Genomic DNA, 11,035 nt, shown 5'->3' on the forward strand with positions numbered 1-11,035 from the left:
ACATTTTAACAATATTAATTCTTCCAGTCCATGAACACAAGGTGTTTTTCCACTTATGTGTGTTACTTAACCCTTTCTTTCATTTTTTTGGTAAGTTTTCAGTGTGTAATTCTTTACATACTAAGAAACCTCATTATTTCTGATATTTTTAAGTTCAATTTACAGAATTTTTCCTTCTATTTACAAGTCTAGATAATGTTAGTAATCATTTTTAAGGGACCAATACAACTTATTTAATTAAATTTCTCTAAAAATTTTAAACTATGTTTATAAACTTCCAAGTTTTGATTTCCCCTTTTAAGTACATAAATTGCTTTTCAATCTGAGTGTCTTACCGAGTTCCTAATAAACAATTACAATCTAATAAAGTAAATTTAGAACTACGGTAGATGTGAGGTTCTCTTAAAAATAAGTTTACTGGACTTCCCTGGTGGCACAGTGGTTAAGAATCTGCCTGTCAGTGCAGGGGACACAGTTCGAGCCCTGGTCCAGGAAGATCCCACATGCCGCAGAGCAACTAAGCCAGTGCTCCACAACTACCAAGCCTGCACTCTAGAGTCCGAGAGCCACAACTACTGAAGCCCATGCACGTAGAGCCCGTGTTCTGCAGCAAGAGAAACCAACACATTGAGAAGCCTGTGCACCGCAACGAAGGGTAGCCCCCTCTAGCCTCAACTAGAGAAAAGCCTACATGCAGCAACGAAGACCCAACACAGCCATAAATAAATAAGTTTATTTTTTTAAGTAAGTTTACTGGAATTTTATTATACATTTAAATTTAAAATTATGCTATAGCAGTTATTCATATAGACACTTAAAAGTTGGAATCTATTAAGTACTATGTCGGTCAGTACTCTAGTATGCCAAATCTCTTACATATTACAAGACATTAAGTAACAAACATACAGGATTATTCCCATGCTAACCCAAAAATATAAATACAGTGAGTTTGATTTACTTAATTATCTCTCCACTGAGCTTTAAATCTTCCCAGGGATATTTTTAAATGGAGAAGATGAAACACCCACAAAGGAAACCGTTTTATTATTCCAGGAAGCTGAGGTTCCTGGCCTGATGCACCAATAATTCTCATCCACCAGAGAGAGTCCTGGCTGGGATGCAGTATTAGATTCTTCTCTATGATCAAGTTGATGTTTTATTTGCAAAACCCTTGCAAGGAAAAAAATCTAAATTTAAAAAAGAAAATTTTTTTCACAAAAAATACAACATGCACGACTTATAGCTAGCCAGATTGATTTTAACAAGCTTAGGGTCATCATACTCAGTGCAAAAAAATGTATAACTGAACAAGTTCCTTTCTCTAGTTTATTTTCTCTAACATGTTTTTTTCATAAATGTAGTTTCCTACTACAAATATCCATATGAGCTTTGAATCCTGATATGAAGTGTTACATTTCACAACAGATGAGTTTTTTTAGTTTAATAAAAATATTACAGGAGGGCTTCCCTGGTGGCGCAGTGGTTGAGAGTCTGCCTGCTGATGCAGGGGACGCGGGTTCGTGCCCCGGTCCAGGAAGATCCCACATGCCACGGAGCGGCTGGGCCCGTGAGCCATGGCTGCTGAGCCTGCGCATCCGGAGCCTGTGCTCCGCAGCGGGAGAGGCCACAATGGTGAGAGGCCCGTGTACCGCAAAAAAAAAAAAAATTACAGGAAAATTTCTTGCAAAATAATTAATCTGGGAGTCAATTTTATGATAACAAAATAGAGAATATGCATGTATCTAATATAAATAGGACCTTTGTCCCACCTCAATAATGTTGTAGTTGTTCTTACGACTTTTTAAATAATCTGTAACTCTCTAATTGTCACATCAAAGGATAATCTTTGCCCAGAGGATTACATTTCAGAACTGCTTATGTCTACTACCTCTCCTTTTTAGGCTTCTCATGAAATGTTATTTTATTTTGTATTCTCCATCTTCAATTGAATTTTTGACCAAGGATGTATTAAAGTGCTTGGGGCTTATAAGTTTTCCAGCATCCAGCTGGTGCCTTGAAAGGGAGAAGCTTAAAAGGAATGAAAATGGGAACTGGTGTGTGTTGATCTCCCTCTGCAGCCCCTGAAGTGAATGTGAGCCTTCCAGACAATGGGAAAGGCTCTACATGCAGCAGGGCCTATGCTTTGGTGAGGCATTGACTGTCACAGCCACGGCACTGGGATCCAGTGCCCAGCAATGGGGTTCTCCATGGACGGCCTATTCTTTCCAATTCTTCCCCTGCTTCAGGGTGTTCTCATAAACGTTCCTTTGAAGATCACACCCCACAACCACCTCCCTTCTGGGGCTAGAGGACTTCTTGGAGATAGGTCTTTCCATGGGGGGCATCACAGGGGCTGCAAAAGTGATCAAAGAGAGGGCACTAAGGGAAAGATGAAAAGAGCCCTTAGGTGGCGATGGCCTGCATTAGTCTCTTGCTGTACATGCTCTCTTCACAGCCCAAAGTCCATTCATCTCTAAATCTGAACTGATCTTCGCAGTCAGTTCAGAGGAAACATTGCAATGTAGAAACAGCCCTGAACTGAAATTTGTGCCACCTAGATGATCTTTCAAAGAATGAATAAGAGGTCCTTTCACCACATAAGATGGATACAGTTTCTAAGTGATATTTATTGGGCCTTTGAAACAGTGGCTTACAGGGACTTCCCTGGTGGTCCAGTGGTTAAGACTTTGCCTTCCAATGCAGGGGGTGTGAGTTTGATCCCTGGTCAGGGAGCTAAGATCCCACATGCCTCACAGCCAAAAAACCAAAGCAAAAAACAGAAGCAATATTGTAACATTCACATCAAAAAAATCTTTAAAAAAATAAAAATAAAACAGTGGCTTACATTGTTCTCATGTAATTTTCTCAACATTGCAATGGTATATTAGTTCTATTATCCCCATTTTACAGAACAGGAGACTGAGGCTTAAAATGGTGAGCTAAACTGCCTAAACTGGCTCATATGGGACCCAGCCAGGTTTCCATACTTAAAATGTCTGTGCTGAAACCTGATATCTGGGTCATACTGCCACCTCTTGAGTACTTCATCTCCTCCAGCAGGAAAAGGTTCAGTGTGCCCAGGGGTAGGTCACCTCTTGGGTGAGAAATGTAAATTTTTTGTTATAATTCATACTTCTCCTACTTCTGAAAGGTATTTGTGGGGACAGCCCCCAAAAGGAAGGTATAGAACAAAAAAGTAACATATAGGTCTGGCACCACATATAGGAAGGCAGGAATAGAGGAAATGATTGTTCGTTAACTTAGAAGAGTTGTCTGCCCTGGCTTGCACAACGTGGAACTCTGAGCTACCATGACAACGGTAGGAATATAAAATGAATCTAGTAGTTTTGTTCCTCGGGAGAAAGAACTTTACCATATAATTCATTCTAAGAGAGATTTGCCATGTGGGTCTATAAGTAAAGTTACAGGGAGAAAAAATGTACACTGCTACTCTCCTAGTGTATCTGATCTTGAGGAGCTAGGCACACCTGCAGAGGGCTCAAGAGCCTGAACTTAGAGGCCAAAAGGACAGTTTTCTTACATTATACATTGTATTTGTTTAGGAAACAATTTGATTTCTACCAGCAACTCTTCTAATCACTTTTAAAGGTAATTCATTCAACAAAAATTAATTCAGCCCATAGTATGATCCAAACACTGCTCTAGGCATTTGGGAGGCATCAGTGAAAATGGGACATTTTGAACAAAGATTCTGCCTTTGTGATGCTTACAGTGTGGAGAGGGGAGAGAGACAATAAACCACATATGCAATAAATAATTAAATTGTGCCATGTGCTAGAAGACAATAAGAGTTATGGAAACAGGAAAATGTAGAGGGTAAGAGGATTGGGGGTGACAGGCTGTGATATTAAATAAGGGTCAGGATCAGTATCCTGAGAATATAAGATGTAAGATAAGACTACAGGGAAAGGAGGGAGCCAGCCAAGCTTGTCCTGGGGAATAGAGCTTCAGAAAGAAAGACCAGTTATAGCAACTATCTTGGGGAAGGATCACCCCTGTATCATTCAAAAACCAGCAGGGAAGTAGGTATAGCTGTGAGAGTAAGCAAGGGTGAGTGTTACATAATCCTTCTAAATTGCATCTCCAGACCATCCATGGGTAAAACAGTGAAGAGTGCACCCACTGGCTCCATCCCCCATTGGTCAAAGGTTTACTCCATGGGGCATGAATCCCTTGCACCACAGGTTGCTTATGTACAAACACCAAGGGCAGTCCAACAACAGCCTCAGTGGGGAGGCCCCAAGGTGGGAGCCCAGAGGCTCACAGCACAGGCTGGAGAAGAGGTGCTGTCAGGCTGCACGAAGCTGGACAGAGATGTTGGCCACAGCAGCAACTGGAAAAGAGATGGACGAGGCCAAGAGGATCTGAAGTGGTGTATAAAAGATTTCTGGTTCAGGGGACTTCCCTGGTGGCACAGCGGTTAGGAATCTGCCCGCCAATGCAGGGGACATGGGTTCGAGCCCTGGTCTGGGAAGATCCCACATGCCTCAGAGCAACTAAGCCCGTACGCCACAACTACTGAGCCTGCGCTCTACAGGGAGCCCGCAAGCCGTAACTACTGAAGCCCGTGTGCCACAACTACTGAAGCCCACGTGCCTAGAGCCCATGCTCCGCAACAAGAGAACCCACTGCAATGAGAAGCCCGTGCCCCACAACAGAGTTGCTCCCGCTTGCTGCAACTAGAAAAAGCCCGCGCACAGCAACAAAGACCCAATGCAGCTAAAAATAAATAAATAAATAAGTTTACATTTTAAAAAAAAGATTTCTGATTCAATACTCATGGGTATTGATTTACCCATTCATAAAGTTAAATTTCTTGAATAACTACTAGGTAGCAGGCTTCCTAGTTCTTTTATATTTCATGTTGTATACTGACTGATCACTATAAAAGTAATATGTGAAAGTATGCTATTTTTTGAAAAATCAGATCATACAGAAGTAGAAAAATATATTAAAATCCAAAATATATTGTTAAATTAAAAAAGCAAAGTGTGAAGGAAGTCCTAAAGGGATAGGGATATTTGTATATGTATGGCTGATTCATTTTGCTGTACAGTAGAAACTAACACAACATTGTAAAGCAACTCTACTCCAATAAAAATTAATTTTTAAAAAAGCAAAATGTGAGAAAGAATATTTACAGTATGCCACCTTTTATGAAAGGAAGAAAGGTAGAAATAAGAAAATTTATATGTGATCTGCACAAGTGTAGAAAAAAAAAAAAAACTTAGGAAGGTAACCCAGAAACTAATGAGACTGATTACATCCAGGGAGTGGGTGGAAATGGGGTGAAAAGAATAAGATGGTGGCAATGGAGTAGGAAAGATGGGGGAGAGACACTTAGTAGAGTTTATGGTTTTATGTTTTTAGAGTTTGTGCTAATGTTTCACATATCCAATTTTTTAATGAATAAAAATCAAGGATAAAAGAGAGAAACCCTAACATAGAATACAAATGAAAGCAAGTGAACCTAACTGTATTTCCAGTGAATGACATAACACACTGAAGGGGTGAAAAAGTAAGTTTTGAACCAGTATTTAGGCTCTAAACCTTCAGGTTCTAACAAATACTGGACTCCATGTACTAGATTTGATGGGTTTCCACCACAGAATGAGTTAGCAATTTTGAAACTACATTCTATGTATTCTAGGATTAAGCAAACATGTAAATATATTGTAGATAATGGAAGCCTGGTACTTCACCGTTAGAGGACTGACATATATGGAAAGAGAGGAAGTTCAAATGAATCTTAGCTGTTTGATTGGACCTGGAGGTATTGGGTGGGCCAAAAAGTGCCTTCGGTTTGTAAGTACAAATAAAAGACACATTTTTCATTTTCACCAAGAACTTTATTGAGCAACGTATTCACTGTTTTGTTCCACTACCTTCTTCCATTTTTCAGGCAACTTCATTATTCCATCTTCCCAAAACTTTTTATCTTTTTGAACAAAGAACTGTTCCAGGTGTCTTTTATAGTCTTCCAGGGAATTGAAATTTTTTCCATTAGAAGAATTTTGTAAAGACTGAAATAAATGGACATTGGAAGGTGCAATGTCTGATGAGTACGGTGGATGAATCAGAACTTCCCAGCCAATCTGTAACAGTTTTTGCCTGGTCGTCAAAGAAACATGCGGTCTTTCGTTATCCTGATGGAAGATTATGCATTTTCTGTTGACTAATTTTGGAGGCTTTTCACCGAGTGCAGCTTTCATTTGGTCTAACTGGGAGCAGTGCTTGTTGGAATTAATCGTTTTGTTTTCCAGGAGGTGCTCATAATAGAGGACTCCCTTCCAATCCCACCACATACACAACATCCCCTTCACTGGATGAAGACCGGCCTTTGGTGTGGCTGCTGGTGGTTTATTTCACTTCCCCCACGATCTCTTCCGTTCCACATTGTTGTACAGTATCCACTTTTCATCACCCGTCACAATTTGTTTTAAAAACGGAACGTTTTCATTACGTTTCAGTAGAGAATCACGTGCAGAAATAGAGTCAAGAAGGTTTTTTTGATTAACTTAATGTGGAACCCAAACATCAAAGCGATTAACATAACCAAGCAAAGATTTTCAACTCTTGATTTGGATATTTTGAGTATGTTGGCTATCTCCCGCGTGGTATAACACTGATTGTTCTCAATTAATGACTCATTTTGATTGTTATCAACTTCAACTGGTCTACCTGACGGTGGAGCATCATCCAGCGAGAAATCTCCAGCACTAAACTTCGCAAACCACTTTTGATCAGTCACAGCACCTTCTCCATACACTGCACAAATATTTTTTGGCATTTCCGTTGCATTTTTACCTTTCTTGAAATAATAAAGCATAATATGCTGAAAACGTCGCTTTTTTCTTCCATCTTCAATATTAAAATGGCTACACAAAAATTCACCAATTTTGATGTCTTTTTTTTAATGCATGCTGATATGACAGCTGTCCCAATCCAATCTAACAGAATTGTTTCAAAGGAAGTTAAAGACAACTAAGCACTACTAGAGCCATCTTACGGAAAAACCAAATGAACCTTCTGGCCAACCCATATCAGTACGAACTCCTGGTTGTTAAGATGGATAGATAGGAGATACATAGGGAAAGAGATAAGAAGATGATAGATCAATGTGGGTGATTGTGTTTGTGTGTGTATATTTAACTATATATTTGTGGATAGATATAGATATTGATATTGATAGATCACATATACACACATGTATGTATACACACATATGTGTGTGTTTAAAGCATACACAGGGCTTCCCTGGTGGCGCAGCGGTTGAGAGTCCACCTGCCGATTCAGGGGACACAGGTTCGTGCCCCAGTCCAGGAAGATCCCACATGCCGCGGAGCGGCTGGGCCCGTGAGCCATGGCCGCTAAGCCTGCGCGTCCGGAGCCTGTGCTCCACAGCGGGAGAGGCCACAACGGTGAGAGGCCTGCGTACCCAAAAATAAATAAATAAATAAAAATAAAATAAAATAATAATAATAATAATAATAAAGCATACATATGTATCCTAGCTCAGTCCCCTGACAGAGCCTGGCAACAACGACACCCCAGCAATGAACACACCTATTCCAGGTCTTGGTTTGTTTGTAAACACCATTTTCTACTAAAAAGAAACAGTGTTTCTTAGAAAAACCTCATTACAGAGCTTGGGCAGAGAAAATACAAGATGAGCCTGGAATATCTTGCTGTGCCACAAAATAAGGAAGTGCTTAGAGAAGGATGGGGACATGACAAAAGGACACAGGAGTCAGCCTGGAGGGGCCCTCAGACTCAGGGGTAAGAAGTGGGCAGATGGAGAGGGAGGTGGCCCCCAGGAACCCCTTAGAAGGGGCCACAGACCATGACTAATCAACTGTGACATTTTGAAAAAACAATTGTCTTTCCCCATCTCACTTTCCCACTGTTGGAAGACAAACAAATGGAGCCCCGGAGTCCACAGATTACTCCACCGGAACCCAGTCCCATCGTAGGGGGAGGCCCGGTGGAAGGGGAGGGTCTGAAGCCACAGGGCACACCAGGCTGCAGGGGAAGGACTCCCACCCCGCAAAGCCCTCCTCAGCCCTGGGGCCAGGCAGACCCACGGAAGGACGGGCAGGGCAAGGTCAGGGAGCCATCCCTGAATCGTCTGGTGGAAAGGGCCTTGGCGGCAGCCTGCTACAAACCACCAAGAAGGATTAGCAAGTTCACCAGCTCTTGCAAACTTCAGGTTGCCTCGTCCAGTTTGGGGAAACGCTGTTTTCCCAAATTTTGGCACTCAAGATATTGTGCAGACCCAAATGATGGACCAGTTAGTCCTTCCCAGCTCCACCCCCATACCCACATCTGTCCCTCGTGAGTGCCCCTCATCAGGTAGCTTCCTGAGCCCATTCCAAGCGCAGAAAGTCTCCATGAGGCCTGAGAACGCAGGAGACCAGCCCACACACCCTTTCTCACTGCCCCTACAGATCAATCCCAAAGCAGTTGCTCTTGTAAGACAGCTCCCCTCTTGGTTTCAGATCTGGTCACCACAGCAGCTCCAGACTCTCCTGGCCCCTCTGATGCCTCCCCCAGAAGAAGAGGCCACATGGCCGCCCCCACGAGATAGCCACACACATGCCCCATCCAGACCCTCAGGACACAGTCTCCCATGAAGCCCTGGCCGAGGGCCCAAAGGCAGAGTTGGAGCAAATCGGTCAGGAAATCTGCCTCGTCCTGGGCCCTCAGCCTCAGGGCACCACTTCCTCTTGGAGGGGCTTCTGAGCATTTGATGAGATTAAATACGAATGTGCTTTGTGCACCATTAAAACACCCTGCAAACACCAGGAGACTTTAAGGGGGAATATCCAGGAAAGTGATTGTGTGCTGGACTAGCAAGAGAGGCACTCTGGAGGCTCCCAGGAGAATTCTACAGGGAATGGTGCGACCCAGGAAAGATTCCAGGAAAACGGGGCCAGTGCCAGCAACGGAGACAGGCTTGCCTGGGAAAGACACCCCACGTGCAGCCTGCTCTGCCAGAGAGGGCTCATTGCCAGGAACGGGCCACACGGAGGAGATTAGCTGTGGAAGGGACTGGCCAAGGGAAGCAGGGACTCGGCCCTTCAACTGCTCTACCCGCAGAGAGTAGAGGAAGAAATGGCCCCCAGCCTTCGGCAGGCACCAGCTCTCAGCAGGACTCAGCTCCCGGGAGCACAGCAGGGGCTCGTGCCAAGGATGGCTAGCAGGAAGGGCAAGTAACTGGGGGTGGGCTGCACCAAACGGATGGCCCTGACTGTTGAGGGGAGAGGCCAGGGTCTGTGGGAACCCCGATGGGCTGCATTGGGCACCCTCAACCCTCTTCACCACAGCTGAGGAAGACCACAAACCCGCCAGGTCTTGCTACTGTCCCCACAGTGGAGAGATCAGGTACCAGAATAGAATTCCTCACCCTGCGGTCCCCACCCCTATCCAGCAGTGATTGTCAAAATACTTAACAGTGCATGAAAAGATGCTCAACATCTCTAATCATTAGAGAAATGAAAATCAAAACTACAGTGAAATAGCACCTCACACTGGTCAGAATGGCCATCATCAAAAAATCTACAAACAATAAATGCAGAGGGTGTGGAGAAAAGGGAACCTCTTGCACTGTCGTTGGGAATGTAAATTGGTACAGCTACTATGGAGGACAGTATGGAGGTTCCTTAAAAAACTAAAAATAAACTACCATATGACTCAGAAATCCCACTACTGGGCATATATCCAGAGAATACCATAATGCAAAAGGATGCATGCACACCATTTTTCATTGCAGCACTATTTACAATAGCCAGGACATGGAAGCAACCTAAATGTCCATGAACAGAGCAATGGATGAAGAAGATGTGGTACATATATACAATGGAATATTACTCAGTCATAAAAAGGAATGAAATAGGGACTTCCCTGGCAGCCCAGTGGTTGGGATGCCACGCTTCCACAGCAGGGGGCACGGGTTGATCCCTGATCAGGGAACTAAGATCCCGCATGCTGTGCAGTTCAGCCAAAAAATCGGGAAAAAATTAAACGAACAAAATAATGCCATTTGCAGCAACATGGATGGACCTGGAGATTATCATACTAAGTGAAGTAAGTCAGACAGAGAAAGACAAATATCATATGTTATCACTTATATGTAGAATCTAAAAAAAGAGTACAAATGAACGTATCTACAAAACAAAAATAGAGTCACAGATGTAGAAAACAAACTTATGGTTACCAGGGGTTAAAGGGGGGAGGGATAAATTGGGAGATTGGGACTGGCATACACACACTCCTATATATAAAATAGATAACAAATAAGGACCTGCTGTATAGCACAGGGAACTCTACTCAGTACTCTGTAATGGCCTATATGGGAAAAGAACCTAAAAAAGAGTGGCTGCAGGGCTTCCCTGGTGGCGCAGTGGTTGAGAGTCTGTCTGCTGATGCAGGGTACAAGGGTTCATGCCCTGGTCCGGGAAGATCCCACATGCCGCGGAGCGGCTAGGCCCGTGAGCCGTGGCCACTGAGCCTGTGCGTCCGGAGCCTGTGCTCCGCAACGGGAGAGGCCACAACAGTGAGAGGCCCGTGTACCGCAAAAAAAAAAAAGACTGGCTAAGTGTATATGTATGACTGATTCACTTTGCTGTACACCTGACACTAACACAGCATTGTAAGTTAACTATGCTCCAATAAAAATTAAAAAGAAAAAAGAAAGAATGAGTAGGAATTCTCCAAGGGTAAGATGTGTGCAGAGTAGCAGCTTTTACAAACACACACACACACACACACACAAATTTAACAACAGGTACACCTCACAGTGGAGGCAGGAGTCCCACAAGCTACCAAGCAAGAGTGACTCAGGCACCATCCCACAGCCACAGCCTCAGGGGCCCACGTGTGCATCTGGGAACTCCAGCACCATCTCTGGGGAAGTGGTCTTCCCAACAGGGGCCAGGTGCGCACCCTGGTCGGTGGACACACAGACACAGGGGTCAGACCGAGGACAGCAGCACTGATGGTGTGTGAGCCAATG

This window comes from Mesoplodon bidens (genome assembly GCF_964165515.1).
Source record: "Mesoplodon bidens genome assembly, chromosome: 7".
Lineage (NCBI taxonomy): Eukaryota > Metazoa > Chordata > Mammalia > Artiodactyla > Ziphiidae > Mesoplodon > Mesoplodon bidens.